Source organism: Gopherus flavomarginatus, chromosome 19 (genome assembly GCF_025201925.1).
Source record: "Gopherus flavomarginatus isolate rGopFla2 chromosome 19, rGopFla2.mat.asm, whole genome shotgun sequence".
Classification (NCBI taxonomy): domain Eukaryota; kingdom Metazoa; phylum Chordata; order Testudines; family Testudinidae; genus Gopherus; species Gopherus flavomarginatus.
In genome coordinates this window covers 4,253,378-4,268,868 of record NC_066635.1, presented here as the reverse complement: position 1 = coordinate 4,268,868, position 15,491 = coordinate 4,253,378, and the positions used below count along the sequence as shown (strand labels likewise).

The following is a 15,491-nucleotide window of genomic DNA, read 5'->3' as shown; positions in this document are numbered from 1 at the left end:
CGCTGGGATACGCACTGCAGTGTCTCTGTTTAACCCAGGAACATTTAGCTCTAGGGGCAGAATTGGTGGACAAAGTGACAGAGGCCGAGAAGCCAAATAGTGTGTTAGATGAAATCATCAAACTGACAGATACATGTCTAATGCAAAATATTGAACATCTTCTGCGTTCAGCAAATTACAAAATCTTGCTAAGGAAAAACACCAACAGTTAGAGCGTGTTTTGGGGACAAAACAGGCCGTGTTGTAAAATAAAATGTCAGTTGAAAATAACTGTGTAAAGCGTGTTTTTATGGAGTTCCAGGGAGGTGGGGTTTGACAAAAGGGCCGTAAGTTGCCCCTGTAGTATACGCGCAGTTAGGTTACAGTTTGTCAACAACAACAAAAGGTGTACGAACGGCCTGTTCCTCTAACAAAGGCCCAACCACCTCACCCAGCCCTGGTGTTTGTGCATAAGGGTTATAGGCTCCCTATAACCATTGCAAAGCAGCCCCAGAACCCCTCTTAAATCATACCATCTTCCGCTTCGGCTGTACCTTTTCATCTTCCACCCCAAGGCCCTCTGCATTAGGATTTAATCATAGCCCCTCTGATTTCAACAATGTCTCAGGTCTCTCGTCTACTGTTTCATATTATTTAATGCTGTACATCACCTAGGGTTACACTTTGCATAAAAGTGTTTTATAAAAACAAAACAAAATACCTTCCCTAGGGGCTTAGACAAGGTAATAATCAACAACATTGTAACTATTGCTTTGCAGTCTTTGCTACAATGTATCTTTTAGCTTGTTTTTGTTAATATTTCTGATAGGTCATAAGATGGGGGGAGATAATACCTCATAAAGTGGAAAAGTGCTTTCAAATAATAAACGCTTGCCCGTGCTAAAGCATAACCACTTACACAGCCAGGCTGCCTACAAAACCGTTTCACTAAAAGAGTTAGCAACATGCTCCTTAAAACTCAGGACAGCTTTCTTACCCCCATGGCCTGATCTCTGTGGCTCTGGCTTTTTAAATAAAAAAAATGTTTGTCCTTGGTTTAGATTTTAAAAAACATTTTAAAAAAAGAATGAAAAAAAGTGGGGAAGGGCGGGGATAAAAGAGTGTGTGTGTGTAGGTAGAGCGGGGGTGAGGAAGGCTCCATATCTCTGGTAAAAAAGCAGGGTCGGCTCTAGGCACCAGCAAAGCAAGCACCTGTTTGGGGTAGCCCATTTGCAGGGGCGGCATGGGAGCTGAGAACCAACAGAGGGCTCTGGGAGATGTAGTTCCTTGGTTAGCTCCTTGCCTATAGAGCCAGTCCTGGAGCAGGAAAGAACTACATTTCCCAGCATTCCCTTGGCCACTACCAGCTGGAAAAGAAGGAGGGGGACCTCATGTGGCAGCTTGCTGTGTGTGCTGTGAATGGCAGGGAGACCATCTTTTAACATTCAAAAAACAGGACACTCCACCCTGCCACCATCCACTCCCTCGACTGCCCCTCACAGAAACCCCAACCCATCCAACATCACCCCCTGCTCCCTGATCACCCCGCCTGGGACCACTGCCCCTAACTGCCCCCCAGGACCTCACCCCCTATCTAAGCCTCCCTTCTCCTTGCCCCCTGATTTCCCCTTCCCGGGACCTCTGCACCTAACTGCCCCCAGGATCCCACCCCCTACCTGTCCCGTGACACACCCCTGGGACTCCCATGCCTATCCAAGCGCTGCCTGTCCCCAGACTGCTCCCCTGCACCCCTGACTCATCTAACCCCCTCTTCTCCCTGCCCCTGACTGCCCCCCTGAACCTCCATCCCATCCACCCCCCCTGCTCCCTGTCCCTTGACTGCCCCCCTGGAACTCCCTTCCCCTTCTCCAAACCTCCAGCCCCCTTATCGAGCCACTCAGACCAGTGTGTCTGGCTCCGCGCAACTCCAGACACGCTGCTGCATACATGCTGCCGTGCCCCCCCACGGAGCTCACTGCCCCCCCACACACACACACACATGCACCCAGAACCTGCCTTCCAGATTTGAACACCTCAAAATTCAGGAGTGCTCAAGCTCAGTTTGGGCAGCTGTTACTTCATTTCTCCCAAATCAAATATACTGATCCACTGTAACTTGCTGTAGAAAAAGTAGGATAAAATTGAGCAAGAAATGCTCCCCAGTGGTTCTCAGGACTGGAATTGCTATTTTCAATAACCATTGCCTTTTGTTTGTTTAAAAGGAAGACAGTGATATTGCACTGGCAAATTCCCCATAGAAAGAAAGAGTGGAACAAAAGAATAATAAAGGCACCTCAACTTTTCCTCATTTATGGAGGACAGTCTTATAATACGCATCCAGATATCCTCCAATCACACAAGCTGAAAATTGTTCCACTTTACTGCAGCTCTGTAACCATATGGGAACCAATCCGTCAGTGTTTTGTGCACAACCAAAATTCCTGCTGAATGAACCGCCCTGGGAGCGCGTTACCAGTGACCCAGGGCTGCGGCGGAAGGAGGGTGCAGGTGGCGGGAGGGAGAGCCCAGGGCTGGGGCGGCAGGAGGTGTGTGGGGGGGGCACTGGTGGAGGGGAAAGGGGGAGCCCAGGACTGGGGCAGCAGTGGGGTGGGGGGAAGGCACTGGTGGGGGGGAAAGAGGGAAGCCCAGCACTGGGGCGGCAGAGGGTGTGGGTGGGAGAGCCCAGGGCTGTGGTAGCAGGAGGGTGCGGGGGGGGGGGGGAGCCCAGGCCTGGGGCGGCAGGAAGTGTGTGTGGGGGGCACTGGTGGGAGGGAAAGGGGGAGCCCAGGGCTGGGGCGGCAGTGGGGTGGGAGGAAGGCACTGGTGGGGGGGAAAGGAGGAAGCCCAGCGCTGGGGCGGCAGGGGATGTGGGTGGGAGAGCCCAGGGCTGTGGCAGCAGGAGAGTGCAGGGGGGAACCCAGGGCTGGGACGGGGGGGAGCGGTCAAAATTTTTTTCCTTGGGGCGGCAAAAAACCTAGAGCCGACCCTGTAATAAACAGCTAACTTTTTTTTACATAAGATATTCTTGTGTTTTTTTGTATAAATCTAAACCTTAGAAAGCAATCTTGGGGTTTTTTTATTAAAATACATATGCAAATGCCCTTCAATTGCCAGTTTTCAAATTCTTACCCAGTTGTTGTTTTGATACTTTAAAAACACAATTTTTAAAAGAACAGGCTAGAATCTGAAGCCTTTTTAGTTCACTAAACTTCTACAAAATATCCCTAAGAGGGGCCTTGTTTTGTTACAGCTCAGGCAATACTGCTTTTTCATAATAAACTTAAAAAAAACCATAATGCTTCAAATATATGAGGAGGAAAATAAACTTCTCTCTAATCCACTGGTTTACAAAATAAGGGGGATATAAATGAGCTGTTATTAAGGTTCTGTGGCTTTCACTCTGGTGTGTTTTCTGCGTGCTCTCTTTTAATTAAAACATGCATGTAAAAATGTTAAATAAAGGGCTCTGTCTTCATATAGGCTTGTCTTTTAAAGTGTTTATTCCTCTACAAAACTTAATATAACTTTCACTTGTATGTGTTAAAAAGCAGGCAAAGAAGCAGCCTTCTTATCTCTGACCTACTGTTTTACAGAGGCTGTTTTTGCTGATAGCTGCTTTGCTGCAAAAGCCTGCTGTCCATACTAACAAAATGACCAGTGCTGGCCTAAACCTAGGGGAAAACTTTTATAAACAGGCTCTCTGTGTTTGTAAGCCTGGGTTGTTTCTGTGGACTTGCATGTTATTGAAACACCCATGCCTAAGGGGCTAAATGAAGGTTATGGGTTTTCAAGTAGGCTTGTCTTTTCAAGTGTTTATTCCTTTCCAAGCCTTTCACCTCTCTGTGTTAAAAAGTGGGAAAAGAAACAAACTTCTTCTCTCTAATCCAATGGTTAACAAAATAAGGGGTATATAAACCATCTGTTACTAAAAACCTGTGATGCTTCTGCCTGCTCTTTTACATTTTAATGAAACACTTATGCCAAGGGGGCTAAATAAAAAAAAAAGTGTCTTCAGGTAGTCTGTTTTTCAAAGGGGTCTTCTTCTTTTCTAATCCGCTACCTTCAAAAGGCTGTTTCAAGTGGTTCTCACTAAAAACCTTGGGGGGAAACTTTTTCTTAGTAAGGGTTTTGTGAGTTTAGGTCTGGGGTGCTTCTGCATGCTCTTTTTTATTGAAACACCCCCACAAATAAAGGAATGTGTCTTCAGGTAGGTTTGTTATTTCATGTGTTTATTTAATACATTAAAAAGAGGGGGGTTTAGACATTACTTCAAAAAACACGTTTTAAAATGGTTTATGGTATGTGTTGTACAGCTTTTGTTACAGGGTCCTGATTGTTTAGATAAGAGCAGAGCAGGGCTTTGCTGCAGCTTCACAGCGTTTACTAAAAATAACCAGTGCTAGTCTAAAACCTGGGTGGTGTTGTTGGGGGGGTGTCACTATACATTACTTCTATAATCCTAGACTGTTTCTGCATGCTCTTCTTTTTATTAAAACACCTATAGCAAAGGACTGCGTCTTCATTTAGGCCTGTCTTTTTAAGTGTTTATTTCTTTCCAAGACTTTCACCTCTCTTTGTTAAAAAGCGAGGAAAGAAACAAACTTCTTCTCTCTGATCCACCGGTTTACAAAATAAGGGGGTGTATAAACTGTTACTAAAATCCTGGGGTTTTAAGCCTAGGGTGCTTCTTCCCAGTTCTTTTTTTTAATTACAACACATACAAAAGGGATGTGTTCTAAGTTTGTCTTTTCAAGTCATTATCCCTTTGCAAAACTTAGTGTAACTTGTGTTTGTTAAAAAGGTTGGGAGAGAAGCAGCCTTCTTCTCTCTGATCCACTGACTCACAGAGGCTGCTTTGCTGCAGCTTCACATTGTTTTTACTAAAAAAAATAACCCAGGTTAGTCTAAAACTTTTTTGTCACTATACATTACTTTTATAACCCATGCTCTTTTTTTTTATTAAAACACCTATACCAAAGGACTGTGTCTTTAGATAGACCTGTCTTTTCAATTGTTTATTCCTTTACAAGCCTTTCATCCCTCTTTTGTTAAAAAGCAGGTAAAGAAGCAATCATCTCTCTAATCCACTGGTTTACAAAATAAGGGGAATATAAACTGTCACTAAAAACCTGGGGTTTAAAACCTAGGGTGCTTCTGCATAATTTTTTATTACGACAACTACAAAAGGGATGTGTCTTAGGTTTGTCTTTTCTAAGTAACTTTAACTTGTGTTTGTTAAAAAGTTTGGGAAAGAAGCAGCCTTCTTATCTCTGATCCACTGACTCACAGAGGCTGCTTTGCTAACAGGCACTTTGCTTCTTTGTCTTTCTAATCCACTGGTTTACAAAATAAGGGGTATATAAACTGTCTGTCACTAAAAACCTGGGGTTTTAAACCTAGGGTGTTTCTGCCTGTTCTTTTTCATTGAAACACTTAATGCCAAGTGGGTTAAATAAAAAAATGTGTCTTCATTTAGGCATGTGTTTTCAAGTGTTTATTCCCTTAAAAGCCTTTCACCTCTCTTTGTTAAAAAGTGGGAGAAGAAGCAATCTTCTTCGTTCTAATTCAATGGTTTACAAAATAAGGGGTTTACAAACTGTCTGTTACTAAAATCCTGGGGTTTTAAGCCTAGGGTGCTTCTGCCTGCTCTTTTTTCATTGTAACACATACAAAAGGGATGTGTCTTAGGTTTGTCTTTTCAAGTCCTTATCCCTTTGCAAAACTTAAGGTAACTTTAGCCTGTGTTTGTTAAAAAGCAGGTAAAGAAGCAAACTCCTTGTCTGTGATCCACTCACTCACAGAGGCTGCTTTGCTAAGAGGAGCTTTGCTGCAGCTTCACATTGTGCTTACTAAAAAATAACCTGTTAGTCTAAAACCTAGGAAAAAAACTTTTTAAAATGGAGTGTTACTAAAAGCTTATGGTTTTAACTTTTATAAAAACTCCTCTGTAAAAGGGCTACATGGTGGGAAAATGCTGAGGGGTCTGTTTCTTTAGATAAGACTAAAACAGTTAAAAGGAAGGGGGAGAGAGGAGGGGAGGGGGGAAAGGAGGGAGCTAGTTCTTGTTTAAAATCTTGGGACTCTAGGATTGGTCCAGGAAAATGAAGTCTATGACGCTGCTGTAAAACCACCTCTGATTGCGCGGATCCAATGGCAGTGATAACAAGTGTGAGAGGGTCTGAACCAGAAAAGTTGCCTCATTCTACAGAAAGACTTCAAAGGTGAGAATTCTCGCTCTCTTTCTGATTCCACCATGTGCTCTCTATCTTTGCCCTTTGCAGAGGGAGCTCTCTTTCTTGCTCTGTTCTTTCTTTTAACCTCTCTCTTTTTTTCTTAATCTACCCTGATACTGAATGCTTTTCTGTTTACTTTCTTACCCTGGGCTTACCAAACAGGCTCTGCCTGCGTCTTTCTCTCTCTTATTTTTTCTCTTATTTTGATTTCACCGTGTGCGCTCTATCTTTGCTGTTTGCAAAGAGGGCTCTTTTTTCTCGTCCTTTTCTTTCTTTTAACCTCTCTCTTTTTTTCTTAGCCTACACTGGTATTGAATAGTTTAAATGCTTTTTTTATTCACTTTTTTACCCTGTGCTTACCTAACAGGCTCTGCCGTTCCCTTTTAAAACCTAGTTTTCAATATTATTTAACTCTTTTCTTAAACTAACCTTTAAAAAACAAATATTTCTTTTTTTCTTCAAGTTCTATCTTTCTGTTCTTGAATAACCTGTCTTTACTATCCTCTCTCCTTACTCAATCACATCCAATAACCTTTCTTTCCTTTTTTCTCTAAACCTTACTCAAACTTTCTGTTTTCATCTTCTCACTCACTTCTTTCAACCTTTTTCTCTCCATGTAGCTAATTACAAACACACACAACACATCCCCTTTTCAAACACACACAATTTTTTTTCAAAATGATCGATGGTGCCATCATGTGCTGTCTATCTTTGCCCTTTGCAAAGGGCTCTCTTTTCCCTTTTCTTGCCCGGTTCTTTCTTTTAACCTCTTTTTTTTAAACCTACACTGGTATTGAATAGTTTCAATGCTTTCTTGATTCACATTTTTATCCTGTGCTTACCAAACAAGTTTTGCTGTAGTAAATTCCCTTTTGAAACCTAGTTTTCAATAGTATTTAATTTTTTTCTTAACCCACTCTGATATTTAATACACCTTTTACATTTATCTCAAAATTGTCTATTCTCCAAACTAAGCCTTTACCATCATCTCTCCTTACTCAAACTCATTAAAAATCTCTCTTCTTTCAAACTAACTAACCCTTTAAACACAAAAATCCTTCTATTCCTTCATAACCAGCCTCTTTTCTTCAATAACTTACCTCTCTTCTTTCAAATTTCCTTTTTTTCCTCTAAACCTTACTCAGACTTTCTTTTTTCCTCTTTACGCTCTCTCACACTCTTCTTTCAACCTTTTTCTCTCCATGTACCCGAGCACAAACATACACAACACTTCCCCTAGTCAAACACATACACACAGATACATTTTTTTTGAAAATGGCCGATGGCGCCACACTTTGGCGCCAACGGAAACGGGGTGGGAAGGCGGGACATAAGCCCTAAAAGGGGCATGGAAACCTGTCAAAATTGCATGGTGATGAATACTATCGAGTTAATTACTACTGTAGCATCCAGATCCTTGTGCTGCTGACTGGGAAACTGAGGCATAAAGAGGCAGAATGACTCATCCAAGGTCACACAGTCACTCTGGAAATCTTTGTGCCAGACTAAGGCAGACCCCTTCCATGCAAAACAGCAACTGACCTGGGGAAGGAAGCAGCGCGTGTGACCATCAGATCATCCCCCGTTTAGTTTGGCTACTAAGGAGCACAGCCCTAAAGTCACCGTATAACCCCCTTTTCATATGTTAAATTCCATGCAGCTATCCATTGTTATCGAGGGCGCTACGACCTGTTGGAGGCAGTGTGACCTAGTGGATACAGCCCTGGACTAAGCTGCAGGACTCCTGGATTCTAGTCCTGGCACTAGCCAGCTGTGTGACTGGGCAAGTCACTTCACTGCTGTGTGCCTTAGTTTCCCTGTTTCTACAATGGGGATTCTGATCTCCACTATAAAGCGCTTAGCGATCTGTGGCTGAAAAGTGCCATATCACAGCGAGGTATTAGCATTCATTCCCTTTCTCTTCCTCCCAGCTGTGAGCCCCAACTACTGTCATAAAGACCACTGTGTTCCAGAAAGAAAGTCAACCAAATGCTTCCGAAGGCACCTACTCAGGCTGCCACTTGTCCCCATCCGGCCAGGAGGTAAATATCAGTGTGACCGATGTAGCAGGTTGACCAAAACAATCGCTTGCTTTTTATCCACAAGCCTGATGATTCTCAGACCCAGTTTTTCATCTCCACCAACTTTCCCGCTTGGTAACAGAGTGTTAGTAGCACAGGCTGTAGTGAGGACTCGCAGGGCTAAGATCATACTAAAAACACTGTGGAACATTCATATACCAACCTAAAGAAACAGAGTGCATTGCGGGATATGATGTTCTCACCAGGGCCAGCTCCAGGCACCAGCTTAGCAAGGAGATGCTTGGGGCGGCCACTCCGGAGCGGGGCGGCAGGTCCAGCTATTTGGCGGCAATTCAGCGGAGGGTCCCTCGCTCCCGGTCAGAGCGAAGGACCTCCCGCTGAAATGCCACAGATCGCAATTGCGGCTTTTGGGAGGGGGCAAGGGGTGCTGCTTGGGGCGGCTAAATCCCTGGAGCCGCCCCTGGTTCTCACCTATCTTTATCATGTGTGCAACTTGCTGGGGGATAGGGTGACCAGATAGCAAATGTGAAAAATCAGGACGGGGGTGGGGGGTAATAGGAGCCTATATAAGAAAAAAACCCCAAAATCCGGACTGTCCCTATAAAATCGGAACATCTCATCACCCTACTGGGGGAGGGAGCAGTGATTGTTTCAGGGCTGCTGGGGGTGGGGGCAAGTGGGACAATTTGCCCCAGGCCCCACAGGGGCCCCCACGAGAATATAGTATTTTATAGTATTGCAATTTTTTTTATGGAAGGGACCCCTGAAATTGCTTTGCCCCAGGCCCAGCTGAATCCTCTGGGCAGCCCTGGGTTGTTTGCAATTTAGCAAATAACCAAACAATAGTCACTCCCCCGAATTAACAAGGTTTGGCTGGACAGTTACTAAGGGGCAGCTGGCGCTAGGTGGTGCTGTTGGCTAATGGCAATATCTGTTTCTGCACTTCCCCAGCGCTGGGCGAGCAGGGACTTGGCCCTGCAGGCAGGTGCTTTGGCAGAGCTGGGGCAGGGAGCAGAACTGGACTGGCAGGGGATACTCCAGCCTAGGACAGCAGTGCATTGGCAGAGCGGGTGGGAGCTGTGCTGGAGCAGCTGGGAGCACGGCAGGCCAAGACCATGGTGTATTGACCAGTCTGCATTGTGAGGGTGGGGGGACCACAGATTGCAATAGCACAAGATGTTGCAGGTCCGAATTGAGGTGTGTTGTCAAAGCTGGGGGAGCCAAGTGCCCACAGCAGCAGCCCCACAGCACCGTGCCTGGGCCTGGGCAGCTTTGTCAGCCTCCTGCGTTCAAGAGAACCGATTTCACTCCAAAGAGGAAGGCATTTTCGGGACAAGCGCCTTTGTTCCCAGCACGCTCACAGTAACTGCCCTGGCCGCATGGCTGCCTGCCGCGATCAGAGGCTGTGTGTGACATTACATTTCTCAAGGGAACCTGGCTCACAGCTCTCTCTCTGTTCACAGTGTGACACTCACACGGGAAGGTGGCTGGTACGGTTTGCGTCCAGACTGCGGGGCAGACACAGCAGTAGCTGACCACATCCCCGTTCTTATAGCATTGCTGGGTCCTTTGTTAAGGGCAGACGGCAGCAGCTGAAAAGGAGCTTTACATCTTGTGCCACAAGAATCTCATTCAAGCAGGAAGACAATGGAAGGGGAAGGCAAACTTTGAGCCCTCTCTGAATTCTCCCTGGCGGTCTGAAGCGAAGCAGTCACGCTGAAGGCAACTATTCTCCAGTCTTCACTAGGGGCCCAATCCTGGGACGTGCTGAGGTCACTTAACAGCACTCGGGAACCTTCCAGGATCAGGCCCCATAATTCATATACCAGGCTATTATTAACACGTAGCATTTATACTGCACTGGTGCCTAGACGCCAGCCAGGCCTGGGGGCAGCTGTGCTGGGGACTCCAACAGACAGAGCTCACGTCTTCCTATAAGCAAACCACACATGGCCATGTGCTGAAATCAGAGCAGAGGGGAAAAGCTAATGTTAGCGTGGTATCAAAGCACCACGCCTGCTGTTAGAGACATGGTCTGTGGTGCCCATTTGTGATATGCTACAGGCACAGAAGGGTCTGCGGGACTGTGATGAACAGAGGAGATATGGGGATGTTTTTCATGCATTGTCTCTCTGATTGCAATCGTGCCACCTGCCACATGGCTGCAAAGGGTTAACTCAGTCCTCGGTGGCTTTGTTCTGCTGGACCTGGCGTCAGTGGCTATAGACAGGCCAAGCCCCAGTGCATAACACAGTACAGGGGCCAAGACCTGTGAAGTGTGGTCTCCATCCAAATTGGCTTGTGGCTCAAAGAAGTGGGGCAGTGGGTGGATGCAGACCAAAGGGCCTGGCTGGTTTTAAAGAGACGCTCCCTGAAGCTCCCAGGGAAGCAGGGTCTGCAGAGAAAGAGCCTGTTAGCTGGCCCCAGAAGAGCAGGGTTACCAGGGCGAAGTCGGGGGCCTACCTAATTCTGGAGAGATTCCAAACGTAGATAAGACAGTGTGTGTGTTGGGAGTGGGAGGGGGAGACCTTTTGCTACTTCAACCCCTTTGCCATGGGTGGCAAGTTCATAGAAATTTTGGTGGTGCTCAGAACCTTCCCCCCTCCAAACTCCGCCCCCACCTGCCTAAGGCTCAGGGAGTGAGGTTAGGGGGAGGTCTGGGGTGCAGGTCCTGGGCTGGGGATTAGGGTGCAGGAGGGGTGCAGGGTGCAGGCTTTGGGATGGAGTTTGGCTCCAGGCTGGGGCAGGGGTTGGGTGTGCAGGAGGGGGTGGGAGGTGCAGGCTTTGGGACGGAGTTTGGGTGCAGGCTCTGGGCTGGGGGTGGGAGCGTAGGAGGGGGTGAGGGGTGCAGGCTCTGGGAGGGAGGTTGTGGGTGGGAAGGGGTGTGTGGGAAGGGGGAGGGGGTGCATGCTCTGGGAGGGGGTGGGATAGGAGGGAGTGCAGGGGTGAGGGCTATGGGGCTGAGGATGAGGGATTCATGACGCAGGAGGGGGTCAGGGGCAGAGGATCAGGGTGCAGGGGGATGAGGGGTTCATGATGCAGGGGGGGCTCAGGGCTGAGGCAGAGGATTAGGGTGCGGGGGGATGAGGGTTAGGGCTGAACATGAGGGGTTCATGATGCAGGAGGGGGCTCCGGGGTGGAGCAGAGGATTAGGGTGCAGGGGGATGAGGGCTCTGGCTGGGGCTGAGGGGTTTGGGGCATTGGAGAGGCTAGGGCGGAAGGGCAGGGTAAGGGCGGCCTGCCTTGCCATTAGGCGATGGGGGGGGGGGGCCCTAGGACCCTGGGGCAGCAGACAACAGTTCTGCCAGGAGCCACTCCGCATAGGAATATGCTACACAGGCAGCACAAGCAGGCACAGGAGAGGCACGTGCCGCTTTCTTTCAGGCAGGGAATTGGGGCGGGGGGAGACCCGTGGGGGCCGGGACCCGATCCAGGCAGGGCCGGGGGAGAGACCCAGCTCCAAATATTGCTGGAGCAGTGCCCCCAGCCCTGAATATTCCTGGTGCTCGGGCACCTCGAGCCCATATAACCTGCCGCCTATGGCCTTTGCTGCCTGTTTGCCATGTTCCTATGGATAACTAATACTTGGCTGTGATAAACTGTGTTTATCAACTGCTTGCAGCTTCCCAGGGGGAGTCTATAGACAGGGCCTAACCCTGCTGGACCTGCTGAGGGAAACAATGGTGCTGTGGTCTGCAGAGCCAGTGTAAAAGTGGGGTGCAAGGCGAGATTCCACTCTGACAGAAGTGCACGCGCCGGCTTATCTCTGGAAAGGGAGCCCCCGGAGAGACTGAAGTTTTGTCTACCTGGTAAGTTAGTGTGCAGCAAGTTCACATGCTATAGCTTCACACCCTGTCTTGCCGTGCACTAACTCGCCCTGTGGACAAGCCCTGAGAGAGGTGCAGCGCAGCCCTGAACTGTGACAGGAACATAGTTTGGTTACAGAAACTATCAACTTCCACCCTTTCAGTTTATGAACGCTGGTCCAAAATTTTCCATTGCAAGATTTTTTTTTTTTTTTTTTTAGGGAGGGCTGGTTTGCGAAAGAGCAAAATTTTCAGTTTTCAGCAACTGATAGCTCAACATTTGGGGGGTTTGGGGGTTCCTGGTTTTCAACAAAAGCCCCTGAAAACATCAAAGAAAGCAAAAAAAAAAGTTTGTCTATGTTGTTGCCATTTCCTGAGCAGCTCTACAGATTAATCTTTGCTCTGAATGTCCTGGGTTTCTTAATGGGAGGTTTCCTGTTTACCATTCCTGGAAGTAACATAGACTGCAGGCATGCAGCAATGGGTAACATCACCTGTATGTACCCCTCTGTCATCAGGTGATGGCCTAGTAAACCCCCTTGGACACCCCACTGTCATCACTCAAGTGTGAATTTGGTGAAGGATACACAAGACCCCAGCTCCCCTCCTATGGGCATGGGGGCTCTGTAACAGGCAGCACAACCTGGTTTTAGACGCCTCGCAGCTGTGCCGCAGATCCACGCAGGGCACTGAGCTGTGCAGCATTGACAGACACGTCTCAGAACAAAACTGTACTCGGATCTAATTTTCCGTGGGGGTTTCTCTGCTGCTATGGACTGCACAGACCTACAACGCTCCACAGCCATGAAATCCCTGGGGAGCGGGTCTTCTGGCAAAATAGCAATTTGTATCCACTCTCTGTGTTCTGGGGGCAGCACCTTGCTCCGGCAGGGCTGGGATGTTACGGAGATGAGCAGCGGCAGGGAAACCCTGGGGGTCCACAGGTCTTCCCAGCACTGGTGCTGTGAAAGAAAAGAGAGAGAGATTGCAGCGAATCCCACAGGGAGCGTTCTCACCCAGCGTTATTTGCTTTCCCAAGGGATTCCATTTGCAGACAAGGCTGAGGGGGGCAGGCCATGTCTGCTACGGTCCTGCATACGTTTTCTCGTCCGAGCTCTGGCTTCTCTTGAGAGCCTGCTGCTCTCAGCAGGTGCCGCGTGAGACTGTGACGCTGGCAGAGCAGGTGCCCGCTCATGCCAAGGTCCCTGTCTCCGCTGAACACTGCCAAATGCAGTGCTGAAAACAGTCTTGCTCCCCTGTGTATTAGTGTTGTTAAAATAGGTATTCGAATGATAAGAATGTGTTTAGCGTTTAGACTGCATTAAATGCATGTGAGTTGCTTCAGCTTTAATCTAATGTAAATATCTGTATCCTATATGGCAAAGTAGTATTTGGACAGTTATATTGTAAGCCTCTGTAATTGTATAAATCACCCGACTGGAGAGAGAGTTTAACTAGTGTGATGTATGGATCTGCAACTGAAGGTGTTACATCCTGCTTAGCAGGACAGGCCCATCGACACCAGATGGACTATTGTGGAACATTAAAAAGGACAAAAGACTTTGTTGCTCTGCTCTCCCCCCCCACCCCATGAAGATGCGTCATGCAACTGGATTCCTTACATCCGTTGAGTTTGCAGCTCAGCACACATGAGAGGATGGGAATAAAACTCCTAACAAGGAGGCACTGATTGTCTTTGTGCTGCTTGGAGTCAGGGGCTGGGGGGTGGGGGGAAAGGTTTATTAGGCATAAGCAAGAGATCCCCAGTTGCTTAGTCTTAAAAGACATATAGAGCTTGTTTATTATAGACTTCTGTTACCTTCTGAAACTTAAGATTGTAAGTCATTTGTGTGTGTAGGTTTATTGCTTTAACTTTGTCAATACCTCTCTAGTTTCTTTTTCCTGTTAATAAATCCCTATAGAATTTATTGTAGGATTGTCTACAAATGTTGTTTTTGGTGTGAGATTTAAGGTACCATTGACCTGGGATAAGTGACTGGTCCTTTGGGACTGGGAGTAACCTGAATATTGCTGTGATCCTTAGTGTAAGGGACCATCTACCAGAGGGATAGCTCACCTGGGTGGCGAGACAGATCGGAGTACCCACGGGGACTGTCTGTGACTCCGTGGTTAGGATCTTTTAGCGCCTGAGGAGTTTGCACTGGATGATTGGTTGGTGAAATCTAAGGGTAGAACTCACAGCCAGTGTAGGGTTTGTGCCCTGGGGTTGGTACGCATGCTCTTGGGTCCCGGCAGGCAGCGTGACAGAGATTAGCTGTAGGGGTAACAGTTTACAGAGGTGCGGAGATAGGATTTTTTAACCTTAGCAGTAGATGGGGCTGTGACCACAGCATTGCTCAGCCCAGGCATTTGAGGAGCACTAGTCAGCCTGGCTTCAAAACCCTGGGCTTTTTTTCTTAAAGTTACCCCTGTCTCCCATCCCCGTAGTGTTTGGGCATCCCCCAGTCTCTCCAGTCACGTACCCTCACAGCACCTCGTGAGGCAGGGCTGTTATCCCCATCAGACAGCTAGGGAGATGAGGCTGAGAGAGACTAAGGCCCAGAAGCTCAAAGGTGTTTAGACTCAATGGAAGTTAGGTCACACCTGAAGCCAGTCTCCTGTGTCCCAGGCTAGAGCTCTAACTTTCTGGTTTTTGAACCTTGTGGGGTCATGCTTCAAAGAAAAATGAAAGCCGGGAGTCCCCTGGGATCACAGGAGTCTGGGAGCTGGGGCTTTAAGCAAAAACACCGAAATCATGAGCTGCCTGTGCTGTGACACTGGTTTTGTAACGAATAGACCCTTTGGTGACGTCTCCAGATGGATTCTCACCTAAGCTTTGCCCCTGCTACAATCCTGCGTCCCAGCGATGTTCTTACACTACGTCATTGCACAGCTGCTCTGGGGATCTTCGTTAAAGGGTTAAAAAAACCATTGCCACTTTGAGCTGAACCGCCCCAGTCATTGCGTGGCTGCAGGGCTGTGTGCCGCAAACCCTGCCGGTGCCCAACCCACTGCAGCCTTGTCTGCACTATCGCTACCGTAACCCACATTCACGTGGTGTCTCTGTCCCGCTCTAGTGGCCACGGTTTACGTCCCCTCCAGTGCTTGGGTTAAGACAGCTGGGTTCTTTGACATGAGAAGCGGCTGGTCCTGCTTTTAGATCCAGAGGTCTCAAGTCCCTACCAATGGTGCCTCGTCCAGAGGGATCTCATTACACTGGCACTGCTCGGGCTCCACCTCTCTCAGACCTCAGCTGCAGACGCTGTTTTAAGCTCCCTCTCCATGATACCTACTTTGAGCAGGGACAGCTAACACAGTGTCTAAAAGAAGCCAGCAGCCCAGCTACCCTCAAGCTCCCACAGCCGCTATGACCCATGGGGCTGGCCCAGTGCTGGTGCTGTGGGGGGGAGTGTTTGCAAACTTTCCCTGGC

General features: G+C 47.9%; 1 protein-coding gene and 1 long non-coding RNA gene across 3 annotated transcripts in view; one reads left to right on the top strand and one right to left on the bottom strand.

Moving 5' to 3' along the window:
- The window catches only part of LOC127037352 (C-C motif chemokine 5-like), a 411,611-nt gene that overhangs the window by 305,138 nt on the left and 90,982 nt on the right, over window positions 1–15,491 (bottom strand). The gene's annotated exons all lie outside the window — the stretch shown is intronic.
- On the top strand, window positions 4,003–10,369 carry LOC127037365 (uncharacterized). 2 transcript variants are annotated; one of them, XR_007770341.1, is made up of 4 exons: window positions 4,003–4,186; window positions 6,077–6,200; window positions 8,144–8,254; window positions 9,718–10,369. It is a non-coding gene; the product is annotated as an uncharacterized LOC127037365 (long non-coding RNA). The 2 variants fall into 2 exon arrangements; XR_007770340.1 differs by lacking the exon at window positions 4,003–4,186 and having other exon boundaries at window positions 6,054–6,200.